The sequence below is a fragment of the Hibiscus syriacus genome, unplaced genomic scaffold (assembly GCF_006381635.1).
Source record: "Hibiscus syriacus cultivar Baekdansim isolate YM2019G1 unplaced genomic scaffold, ASM638163v2 tig00003041_pilon, whole genome shotgun sequence".
NCBI classification, from domain to species: Eukaryota; Viridiplantae; Streptophyta; class Magnoliopsida; order Malvales; family Malvaceae; genus Hibiscus; species Hibiscus syriacus.
The window spans coordinates 8090277-8101952 of record NW_024061960.1 but is presented as its reverse complement, the minus strand read 5'-3'; the positions used below and the strand labels follow the sequence as shown (position 1 = coordinate 8101952).

Below are 11676 nucleotides of genomic sequence, written 5' to 3'. Positions count from 1 at the left end.
TTTTTGTTGGGGTTTGATAATATTTGATGTTATATAACTATGAGGCTCAGGCCTGGCTTATATAACCATGGGAGTATCACTTGAGTGACGATTTTATCCTTTCTTTTTTATCTTATTTTATATAGACTTAGCAAACTGGACCCGAACTCGATTACCCGAACCGATTTACCCGACCCAATACTTTATATTAACTCGAACATGATGATTAAATTTGTTATGAAACATGAACCATACTCATTCCAAAATTTAGCTGAATCAATATGAACCCATATCCAATTTGACCCGAATCGAATTGACTTGAATCGAAAGCAACTCGAACCGAAAAATAACACGAATCGAAAGTAATCAAGACTGAATTTAAACCGACCCAGATGTAACCCAAACCGAGACTAATCCGAACCGAAAGCAATCCAAACAACTAAAGTTTACTTATGTTACATAATAAGAGAAATACAAGTAATATTTAAAACATTAACAAATAAAATTTATTTATGTTACTTATGATAAAAATATTAAATTTATAATAAAAATAATTGAAAACAACTAAAACAAAAGAAATAATATTAGATTTATAATAAAAAAATAATAGAACTTATGTTACAATTAAAACGTAATAAATAAAGTTATATATTATTTTTCAAAATTTAATAAAATATTAAATTTATAATTGAAAATAAAACTTTATTTCTTTATCAACTAGTTGTTATTATAAACTTTTTGTACAAGATCAATATAAAATTTTGGTAACAAACTCTAGCACGCATTATAAGATTGTATTTATGTCAAATTATCAATTTATCATATCTAAATGATGGTTTAATTCAAAATATTGAACTATTGAGAATTGGAATTAAGTCTAATTGTCTAAATGATAAGATTAACAAACAAGAAGACATATTTTTTTATAAGAATATATTAATAGTTCTATATATTACTTGTTTAGACTCATAACCAATTCAACCCGAATTGACCTGATCCAAAGTTTAACCCAAACCGAAAATCAACCGATCCGATATTGACCCGACCCGAAATCTAACAGATTCGATATTAATCCGACCTAAAAATTAACCGATCCGATATTAATCCAACTCAAAATTAATCGACCTGAAAATTGACCCGACCCGATTTACCATACACCTGAACTAAATCCGAACCAGATCTAAACCAACCCGATTGAAATTAAACCGAATATAATCTAGATCCGAAATGAGACGACCCAAAATAATTCAACTCAAACCTTATCCGAATGATCAATTTACCACCTCTAATTTTATATGCCAATGTGAAGTTAGAAATGTGGACAAAGGATTGAAATATAGATGTAACATAGGAGTTTAATTTGGACTAGGATGATATTGAAAGAATTATTTTTAAGCATCCACTAATAATATATCACCTCTAGATTTTCATCGATAATATACTACATCAACCACACCACTAAACTTTGTTCTCTTTAATGTTTTGACCCTAATTAAAAACCAAAAACATAAGGTTGTTAATCCTAAAATCGTAAATCTTAAAATTTTAAATTCTAAAATAAATCGCAATCATATAAAATTAATTTTGGTTAGTTCCACTCTTGTGGGATTTTAAAAAAATTAATTTTTGTCCAGAAAAAAGTATAATATCTATGAGGAGAATTAATTTAATGTGAGAGATTGATAACGATATTTGATTTATTGATTACCTAGCTTATTATTAACTTAAATCATTAACCTAACATTTTATCTATTTAAGTTACTTAATAATTAAAAGTATATATCATTATTTTAAATATTTAAATACATAAAACGTGACTCATTATTAATAGATGCTTCTAAAACAACATTTTAAAAACATTATAATATAGTTTAAGTTCATAATGGATGCCTATCTAAAGTTGGCTGGCTGGCTTTTGTTCATTTATTTGGTGGTATTTCACATACAGATGCCACTTGTAACTCTTCAAACTAGTACAAGTGAAACAAGGCAGACAAAGAGAATCAAGTTATGATCTTAAAGATATTAATCAAAAGCATTAGTGGCCTGCTTTCTTTACTCCCCCACTTCGCAAAATCTTAAGCAACTCGCCAAATTGCAGTCCTCCTCTAATCATTTACAAAAATTAAGCCAAGTAATTAAACCCAAGTTGAGCAATTATGAGGGAGTTGATAAGCCGTTTTTGGTACGTTACTAGGACTCGAGAACACAGGAAAAGAACCCGTTTTGGTTATGAATGATATGCACTGGAAATATGTAAATATAAATGTTGTATGGGGATATTGTACAAAAGTGAAAAGGCATGGATTCATAAAACTAGTGGCGGAAGTGCTTTTCATTAATTAATATATATTATCTTTTATTAGTGGGTGTTTTCATGGACGACATAATTAATTAACAAACCATCATATTTCGTGTCGTTTTATTCAAGTTTATCATCTTTTATTTTATTTTATTTTATTTTAGGTTTATTTCAAAACATATTTAATGTGTATTATCCATTTATTTAAATATTTAAAATATTTTTAATCAAAGTATATTATCTTTTTTTCGTTTAGGTACCTAAAATTGACATATGACGTTGATGTTTAGATAATAAATACTTTAGATATGTAGGTGAAAAAATTATATACTTCAAATATTTATTTTTAAATTAAACTTTTAATACATGAAAATTTAGTAGTGATTCTACACTAGCACCTGGTACAGTAAAAAAAAAGAAACTGATGATGAAACGATTAATAGTATCACAAACTGTAGCAGAAAATAAAAAAAAACAAAAGAAAATAAATGGTAGCATAGGATAGACTTGTTGAAGGTCTGGTGAATAGCCTAACATTCATGTTTAACATGTCAATATTAATTATAAATTATAAATATTTATATATTTTTTAAACAATTCATATTTAGAAGAGGGGAAAGAGAATTTTATTCATAATCGGTGTTGAACCCATAACTCAGGGGAGGGGAGATGTGTCAACTGAGAGCTTTTAACAACATACTCTAGAGATTATTGACACATTTTTAAATTTACAATTATAACAATATTAAAAAAATTATGAATTTGGTTATGATATATATTTAAATTTTTAGTATTATTGTTTTTAAAAATTACTAACGATAAATTTATTATTATGGTTTAATTGTAAAGGAATGCAAAGGAATCTAAGTTAGATTTGTTGAGTCCGAAGCATTTTTCGGTGAAACGAACATCAACTTCACGTTAAGGATGCTAAAAATGAAAAAATTGAAAATATTACGGTCCAACAGTCATCAACTAAGACACCAGATGACGACTGACGATGGCCGAACAACGATGGTGAGTGGCAATTGGTAGTGGAACACTTTGATCAAATTCATGGATCAAATCAATATTTTATCTATAGTTTAGGGGTCAAAATGATATTTTATCTAAAGTTTAAGGGCTAAATTAATATTCTATCTAAACTTTAGAGGTTAATTTAAAAATTAACCAGTTTTATTAACACACCATATCATCAAAGTAATATACATTAATGGCTCAATGACTAAAATTAACAATTAATAATGTAAGTAACCAAAATTTAATAATCATTAATGTAAATAATCGACATTTAATGAATGTAAGTGACCGAAATATAACTTTTTTCGAAAAAAATAAGTAACCAAAAGTGAAGAAAACTGAAAAAAGTGACCAATCCAGCAATTTGCCATATTTTCTTTCATGTCATGTGTTATTGGCATGGTTATCAAAACCGGACCGGACTGGCCGGTTCAACTGATTAAATCGGGAACCAGTTGTCTGTCCGATCCGGTCAGCTTCCAAAACCAGTTTTGCAATGAACCGATTAAAAACCGGTAGAACCGGTAAAAACGGTTTGAATCGGCTAAAAACCGGCAAAATCAGTGTGAACCGTCGGTTCTGTTTTTTTTTTTTAAAATTAAACCAAACAACGTCGTTTGTTAAACAAGCCGAGTCGAACTCGAGTATTGCTGAGCTCGACTCGAACTCGAAAACTTTAAAAGTAAGCTCACTCGACTCAAAAACTCGCAAGCTAAAAATTATCAAGCTCAGCTTGAACTCGAAATATAATATTGAAACTCGAGCTTGAAAAAGCTTGAACTCAAAAAAATTCAGAAGCTCGATTGAAGTCCAAAACTCAAGCTTGATTGAAGCGAAAGAATAGTTCGCTCTGTGCTCACCACAAGGCTCTGTGATTTTGAATGTCAAATTACATCTATTATTTATAGAAGTTAGTTGGGATGCTCTTCTATGTTTCTTAGCCATGTGAGATTGTTTTGTTCTCTTATTTTTACTCTTCTATGCTCTTTAGACATTTTTCTGTATGGTTGTATATATTAATATTGTTTTGAGTATTATTTAAAATTTTAAAAAAAAATATTATTTTATATAAACCGGTTCAACCCGGTTGAACTAGTGAATTAATATCTTCACCGGTTTAAAGTCCGATCCGGTTTTAAAATCATTGTTATTGGGCATCCAAGTCATTTTAGTGATAAGCTTAGAACCAGACTGCGCCGGCCCGACCCTGATTTCTTAGTCCAACACCCACTTATGCGTTAAGCCAACAAGCCTCAAATCAAAACCATTTATTCTCTTCAAAGAATTTTAGAATTATATAAAATATATAATGATAAATTTATCCCTTAAACTTTATAATCGATTTCATATATGTTTAGTTGAATTATTTTTCTTGACAAATTTTAAATCTTATTTTAATCTTACATAAAGAGAAAATAAAGGAGGACTTTAGAAGAAAGGAAAGTGAAAATAAAGGAGGACTTTAGAAGAAAGGAAAGTGATTTTTAGCAAGTCTAGAATTCATGACCTAAGAGAATATAAAGAAACAAAAATGAGTAATTTGGTCAACTAACCAAATGTGCTCGTTCAGTTAAATTAATTTTTAACTTTCTTAGCATGAGCCAAGTGGCATCCGTGGTAAATGAATTGTTGTTATTCCTTGAGGACCCGAGTTCAAGCACCATAAATGTTGGAGTGTGAGCGTTCAACGTGGGGAGATTGAGACTTATATTTGGACATATACCGCATTGTATTAACACATATTAATAAAAAAAATTAACTTTCTTAAAATTAAATTAAATTAAAAATCCAACAATTAATTTAAAAACTAAAATTTCAATAACACAACATAACAGTTCGCATAACATTTCTCGTGGATTCATCTGGGAACATGGGCTTATTATGATCCACAACATGTTTTTCTATCGGCTTTGGGCTTCCGGCAAAAAGCACCAGCCGAAGTGAAATTAATTGAATATTTTTATATAATCTTATTTTATACAAGGAATGAAATAGATTTCTTTAAACAAAATTTTATATTAAGTGATATTTTAAGAAATTTAAAATTAATATATATATATAGGCTTAATATAAATTAGACACGAAGGGGAGATTAAATGAGCTAGTTTTGTAATGAAATTAAAAATTAAACATTAAGGTTAGTAAAAAAAATTATAAACATTAAAGTTAATTTAAAGTATAGTTTGACACTTGTTTTCAGATTAAGCCAAATATATAACCAAAGCCAAGACGTGCACCATAACCAAGTGCGCGTGCATGCCACTTGCCAACGCACATTAACAAAATTGCAAAACGACACCCTTAAAATCTTGTTTTCTAATTACTAGTTATTTTAGCATCTCTCACAAATTAAAAAAACAACATATAATGGTTTTTTCCTGCTATCTATGTTTGACCGTATGAATCGACCCACCAAATATGCAATCCCTCCATCTAAGCCACATGTTGGTTACTGTAGTATTGGCAACACCAGATGAATTTCTCCTTTTCTTTCGTATGTATTATCATCAATGCATCAAGTAAAACAAAATCCAAGGAACTGACAGAAAGAACATCCAAGGAGATGAGCAAGTGAAGTGGTTAAAGCAAAGAAATTTAGAAACCCAGAGCCAGAATCAAGTGTAATTCCTTTATCTCATCAGGAACCAAAGAATAACACAAGGATGATAGAGGGGCAGTTGTTTTTTTAAAATTTTCATTTTTTTATATAATTTAGATGTTCTTTAGTATTTTTTTTTATTAATTGTTTATTTAAAAAAAAAATTAAAAATTCATCACTAACATACAATTATACGTCTGTCTTTACTTGTACGAGTGAAAACACAATCTCTTCTTAATCTATTTTTCTCTCCCCCAATATATATATATAAACCCTAAGCATGATTTCATCACTACTTAGTATTTATATCACCACACCCACATGGGCAAACTTTAAGAAAACAAAGTCCATTTCTATGTTTTTTTCCCCTTTTTTCTAATCACTCAAACGCTTAGAAGCTCCACAATTCAAGGTGCCAGTACATAGAACCCAAGACATTGAAGCTGTAAAAGGAGGAGGAGAAGAAGAAGAAGAAAGAAGTTTTATTTATTCATTTATTTTAGTATTAATTTTTTTGTTCATTTGTAAGGTTTTCTTTCGAGAGCTTTGGAAAATGGTGAGAGATTAAGTCAAGAAAGTTTCCTTAGAGGTGTGAAGTTACGTTGGATAGATTATTCGGAGCGAGCTTCGTTTCCAAATGGTGCTGTCCTGTTTAGGTCAAAGAAGAAGAAGACACCACCAATGTACAAAAAGAGAAACCAATATACAACAAGAACCAACACAGAAAATGACTTCTTCCTATTGTTGTAAGATGTCGCCAATCATTCCCTTTTTTGTATTCTTTCTTCTTGTTCCTTCTTCGTTTTGTTCCGGCGATCTCCATTCAAGAAATCAAACTTTCCGGCCGGGAGACGAGTTACAAAGTTCGAAAATAATAAGAAAACGTCTCGACAAGATCAACAAGCCGGCATTCAAGAAAATTCAGGCAATTTTAATCTTTTCGTTTTGGCCATTGACTTGCAGTGATCTCTGTTTTTCACTACATTTTGGAAATGGTGGTGCAGAGTCCAGATGGTGATATCATAGATTGTGTTTTATTGCATCATCAACCTGCTTTTGATCATCCTCGATTAAAAGGACAAAAACCCTTGGTAAATTATTAGTAAATTTTGTGATTTTACCACCATTTTCATGAATTATAACCTTCAACACCTTTGAATTGTGTTTTTTTTTTCTCAGGATCCACCGGAGAGACCGAGTGGGGTTAACACAAATGAAATGGGAGCTGAAGATTGTCAACAGTGGAGCATGTCGGGGGAGACATGTCCGGAAGGGACAATTCCGATCAGAAGAACAACAGAAGCAGACATGCTGAGGGCTAGTTCTGTCAGAAGATTTGGAAGAAAAAGACCAAGAAGACGTGTTCGAAGAGACTCTACTAGCAATGGCCATGAGGTAAGTTTCGTTGTTCGAAAATACCTCTAAAACTTTCAAACTTTCATGGAGGCCAACTGTTTTCGGACAATGAGACTTCACTTTCACACTAATTTCAATGTATAAGTGATATTTACTTGTAGGATATATTTCATGTCCGAACATAAATACGAAAATATTTATATGGAATTGTTATTGGATTACAGAATGCAGTTGGGTATGTGAGCGGGGATCAGTATTATGGAGCAAAAGCAAGCATAAATGTGTGGGCACCTCGTGTCTCAAATCAATATGAATTTAGCTTATCACAAATGTGGGTCATCTCCGGTCATTCGGCGACGATCTCAACATCATTGAAGCCGGCTGGCAGGTATCTTCTATTTCAATCTACCCATTTTACTTAAGATAAAATATGAATTTAGTCACTCAACTATCATTTTGGTCTGTTTTAGTAACTTAAATCTTTTTCAAATTTATCATTAGTATTATGTTTTAGTTTCATTTTGGTCACCTGTTGTAAAAAAATAATAGTGATGTTAATGTGTTACTGTAAGATAATCTCACGCCATCATTGAAAAAAATAAAAAAAATTATCATGTCAACAATTCTATTAATTTTTTAACGGCATGTGATCAAAATAAAACTAAATGTAACATTAGCGATGATTTTAAAAAAAATAGTTGGGTGTTCAAAACAAAACAAAAATGATAGTTGAGTGGCTAAAACCGTAGTTTACCTTTTTATTTAATACCCTACTTGATAATCTTCAGGATTATCTTTTTAGGGTTTGATTTTGCATTGTAATATGAGTCAATGTTTTGTTTTTATGTTAAATGCAGGTCAGCCCAGAGCTGTATGGGGACAACTATCCCAGATTCTTTACTTATTGGACCGTAAGTAAATTAGAATTTATCCGGAAACAAATTTAGTTTTGATTTTGATAAATTAATTGTTATAAAGCCTTAACATAAATCATTTTAAGCTAAAATGGAAAAGAATGCTTTTGTTTACATTATTGGCAGACGGACGCATACCAAACGACTGGGTGCTATAATTTGCTATGCTCTGGTTTTGTTCAAACGAATAATAGAATAGCCATTGGAGCTGCAATCTCACCCACATCATCATATAATGGCGGACAATTTGATATCAGCCTCTTGATTTGGAAGGTAATATTATTATCTATAAATTCGAGTCGAGTCGAGTAAATTCGAAAATCATTTAATTTTTTACAAAATTTCCCATGGAAACCAAATGGTGCACTGTTAACCACCGGAAGTGCCTGTAATTCTCCTACTGCCTTTTCCTTTATAAGATTCTATTCGTTCCATTTTGTGAAGAAATAATCATTTGATTTTTTACAATGAAACTTCCTTTTACTTTTTTTTATTAACTTAACATATATTTTTATGACCAAAATAAATTGGGCTATAGGATCCAAAGCATGGGAATTGGTGGCTCGAATTCGGGTCGGGTATCTTAGTAGGATATTGGCCATCGTTTTTATTCACCCACCTACGTGATCATGCCAGCATGGTTCAATTCGGTGGCGAAATCGTGAATTCGAGGGCAGGTGGGTTCCACACCTCGACCGAGATGGGCAGCGGTCATTTAGCCGGCGAAGGGTTCCGAAAAGCCTCGTATTTTCGGAATTTGCAAGTCGTCGATTGGGACAACAGCTTAGTCCCATTGTTAAATCTTCGAGTGCTTGCGGATCATCCGAACTGTTATGATATTCAGGGAGGAATTAATAGAATTTGGGGCAATTACTTTTACTATGGAGGACCTGGAAGAAATGTTAAATGCCCTTAAAGATAAGGGTACAATTTCTAAAATTTTTGCTTTAATAATAATGAGATAATAATGTGTCTTTGGGGGTATTATTATAATTATTTTCCTGGTTAGCCAACTTTTGTAATTGTTCATTTTATTTTTCAACTAACAAGGTGTCAATTAAATATACCACCTTTGGGACTGTATGTAAACTTGGAAAAAAGAGATGGAATATAGTGAATACAGTTAGGGTTTTTCGTTGCATTTAATATATTTTATTTAAAAATTAGTATATTAATTTTATTTTATTTCAATTTTGAAGAATGCAAAGGTTTGAAGAAAGTGGCACTTCATTTTCAACGATGGCGACTCTATCGAAAAATACAGCATTTAAATCGTAACAGGGACCACTGTTTTAATTAGGTGCATCAATCAACCCACGTGCATATAAATACATAAATATAAATACATAAAATACGAGTAAAATATATGAATACACGTATTACAATATATATATTATGTTTGGAAATGATGTAATGTTTTGGGAATCATGATGGAAGCTGAAGATATTCATTTTTTTTCATTTTTTATTTTATTTATATTATTATTATAATTATTATTATTATTATAATTATTATTATTATTATTATTATAATAATAATAATTATTATTATTATTATTATATTATTTAATATTACAAGCCCAAATGGAAGCCCAATTACAAACAGTGGCCCAGATCCAAAATTCTACAGTAAACCCTAAACCCAATTTAGGGTTTGTATCATCCAGCTGCCGCCGCTCAAGCTTCAGCCGTTGGATCTGGTTTGATCCAACGGTCCACAGTTTGCCAGAGGAAACCCTAGGGTATCAATACCCTAGGGACACGTCCCAGCGCCGCCGTAGATTCCAGAAGACCACGCGGCGCTGCTTCAGTCTCACCGCCACTCCAGCCGCACACGTCTTTCCCAAATGGTGAGTCACCACTGGAAGTCCGGTGACTCACCGAATAACCCCTTTCGGACCGGTCTGAGACGAACACCGGTGATGGCTATAAAGCCATCACCCCATCTGCGAGCAAGAAAGAGACAGAGACAGAGACAAAAGAGATAAAAAAAAAAGAGAGAGACAGAGCCGGAAAAAGAAAAAACAGAGAAACAATATAGAAAAAAAAACTACTACCAACGATCTCAGTCAACATACCACAACCAGCAACCAAAAATAGAAGAAAAAGGAGGAGAGAAACTTACCGAGGAAGCCGACCGCCGGATCTCACCAAAACCTTCGAAAAACCGAAGGTATTTTTTTTAGATTTGCTCCGATTGGGAGCCGTTTAAAGGAAAAGATCATCGGAACCGTCATTAGGACGGTCCGATCTACGTTTCGATGTAAAAAAAAATTTTTCCGGCCACCGAAGACGGTGGCCGGCGACGGTGGTTGACGGCGGACGAACGCCGACTGACGGCTGCCGGCCGGCTGGCTTCTCTCTGTTTTAGAGAGAAGCGAGAGAAAATTCTCTCTCTCAGAGAAGAGAGAGAGAAGGAAAATGAAGAAATGAAGCTGGCCCTTCGGGCCAGCCGGTTTTGGACCTTTTATAGGCCTTCCCGAACGACGTCGTTTCGGGAAGGACTATGCGCGTAATTAGACAATAGTTAAACCCCGTCCGCCATCCTCCTAACTTGTAAACTTTACATTCTAGTCACTAAATCGATTTTATAATACTTTTAATTCAGATCTTAAATTTTAATTTCTTTTATTTTAGTCCTTTATATTAAAATAATATATTTAGGATAAATAACAGATTTAATCCCTTAATTTTAATAAATAATATTTTAATCCTTAGTTTATATTTTTAATTTATTTTATTCTAATATCCGAATTTTAGATAATTTTATTTTAGTCACTAAATAAATAAAATAAAGAAATAGCATGTTTAATCCCTATAATTTTGATTAATTATGAATTAGATTTTTAATTTTATTTTTACTGTAATTTAGTCATTTATTTTATATGTTTTCATTTATTTTACTGTTTTTTAAAAATATATTGTTTTAGTGGTATTTTTATTTTATTTGTTTATATTTTTAAATATTTTCATGTATTCATAAATATATATATAATAAATAGTAATTTTTAAATATTTATTTTTAATATCGAAGAAAAGGACAGTCTTAATACAACTGGATGTCCTATTCTGATATTTTAAAATTAAAAATTAAACAATATTATTTAAATTAATATTTATCAATATCAAAGAAAAGAGATGTCTTAAGGCACCTAGAAGTTCTTTTCTGATATTTTTAAATAAATAAATATTTTTTTATATAATTTTGAAATAATAGGATTATAAATTAAATATATTTTTGAATTTTTAAATTTTAATAATAGAGACAATTTATAATTAAAAAGTACCAATTTTGGGCGTTGTAGAGGTGCTAATCCTTCCCTAAACGTAACCGACCACGAATCCCTTTTTATTATTAAAAAGAACGAATTTTTGGTTATAAAACGCAGATCAGTTCATTTTTTTTAATTGATGTTTTCTTAAAACTCTTTTAAAGAACATAATTTTTAGGTATTCGACCTACCTGATCCAAAAGGCCGATGGCGACTCATAAATTATTTTCAAAAT

The 11676-nt window shown here is 31.3% G+C and overlaps 1 pseudogene; it reads left to right on the top strand.

Moving 5' to 3' along the window:
* Positions 1 to 6407: 6407 nt before the first annotated feature.
* LOC120171185 lies at positions 6408 to 9264 on the top strand (annotated as a pseudogene).
* Positions 9265 to 11676: the final 2412 nt, after the last annotated feature.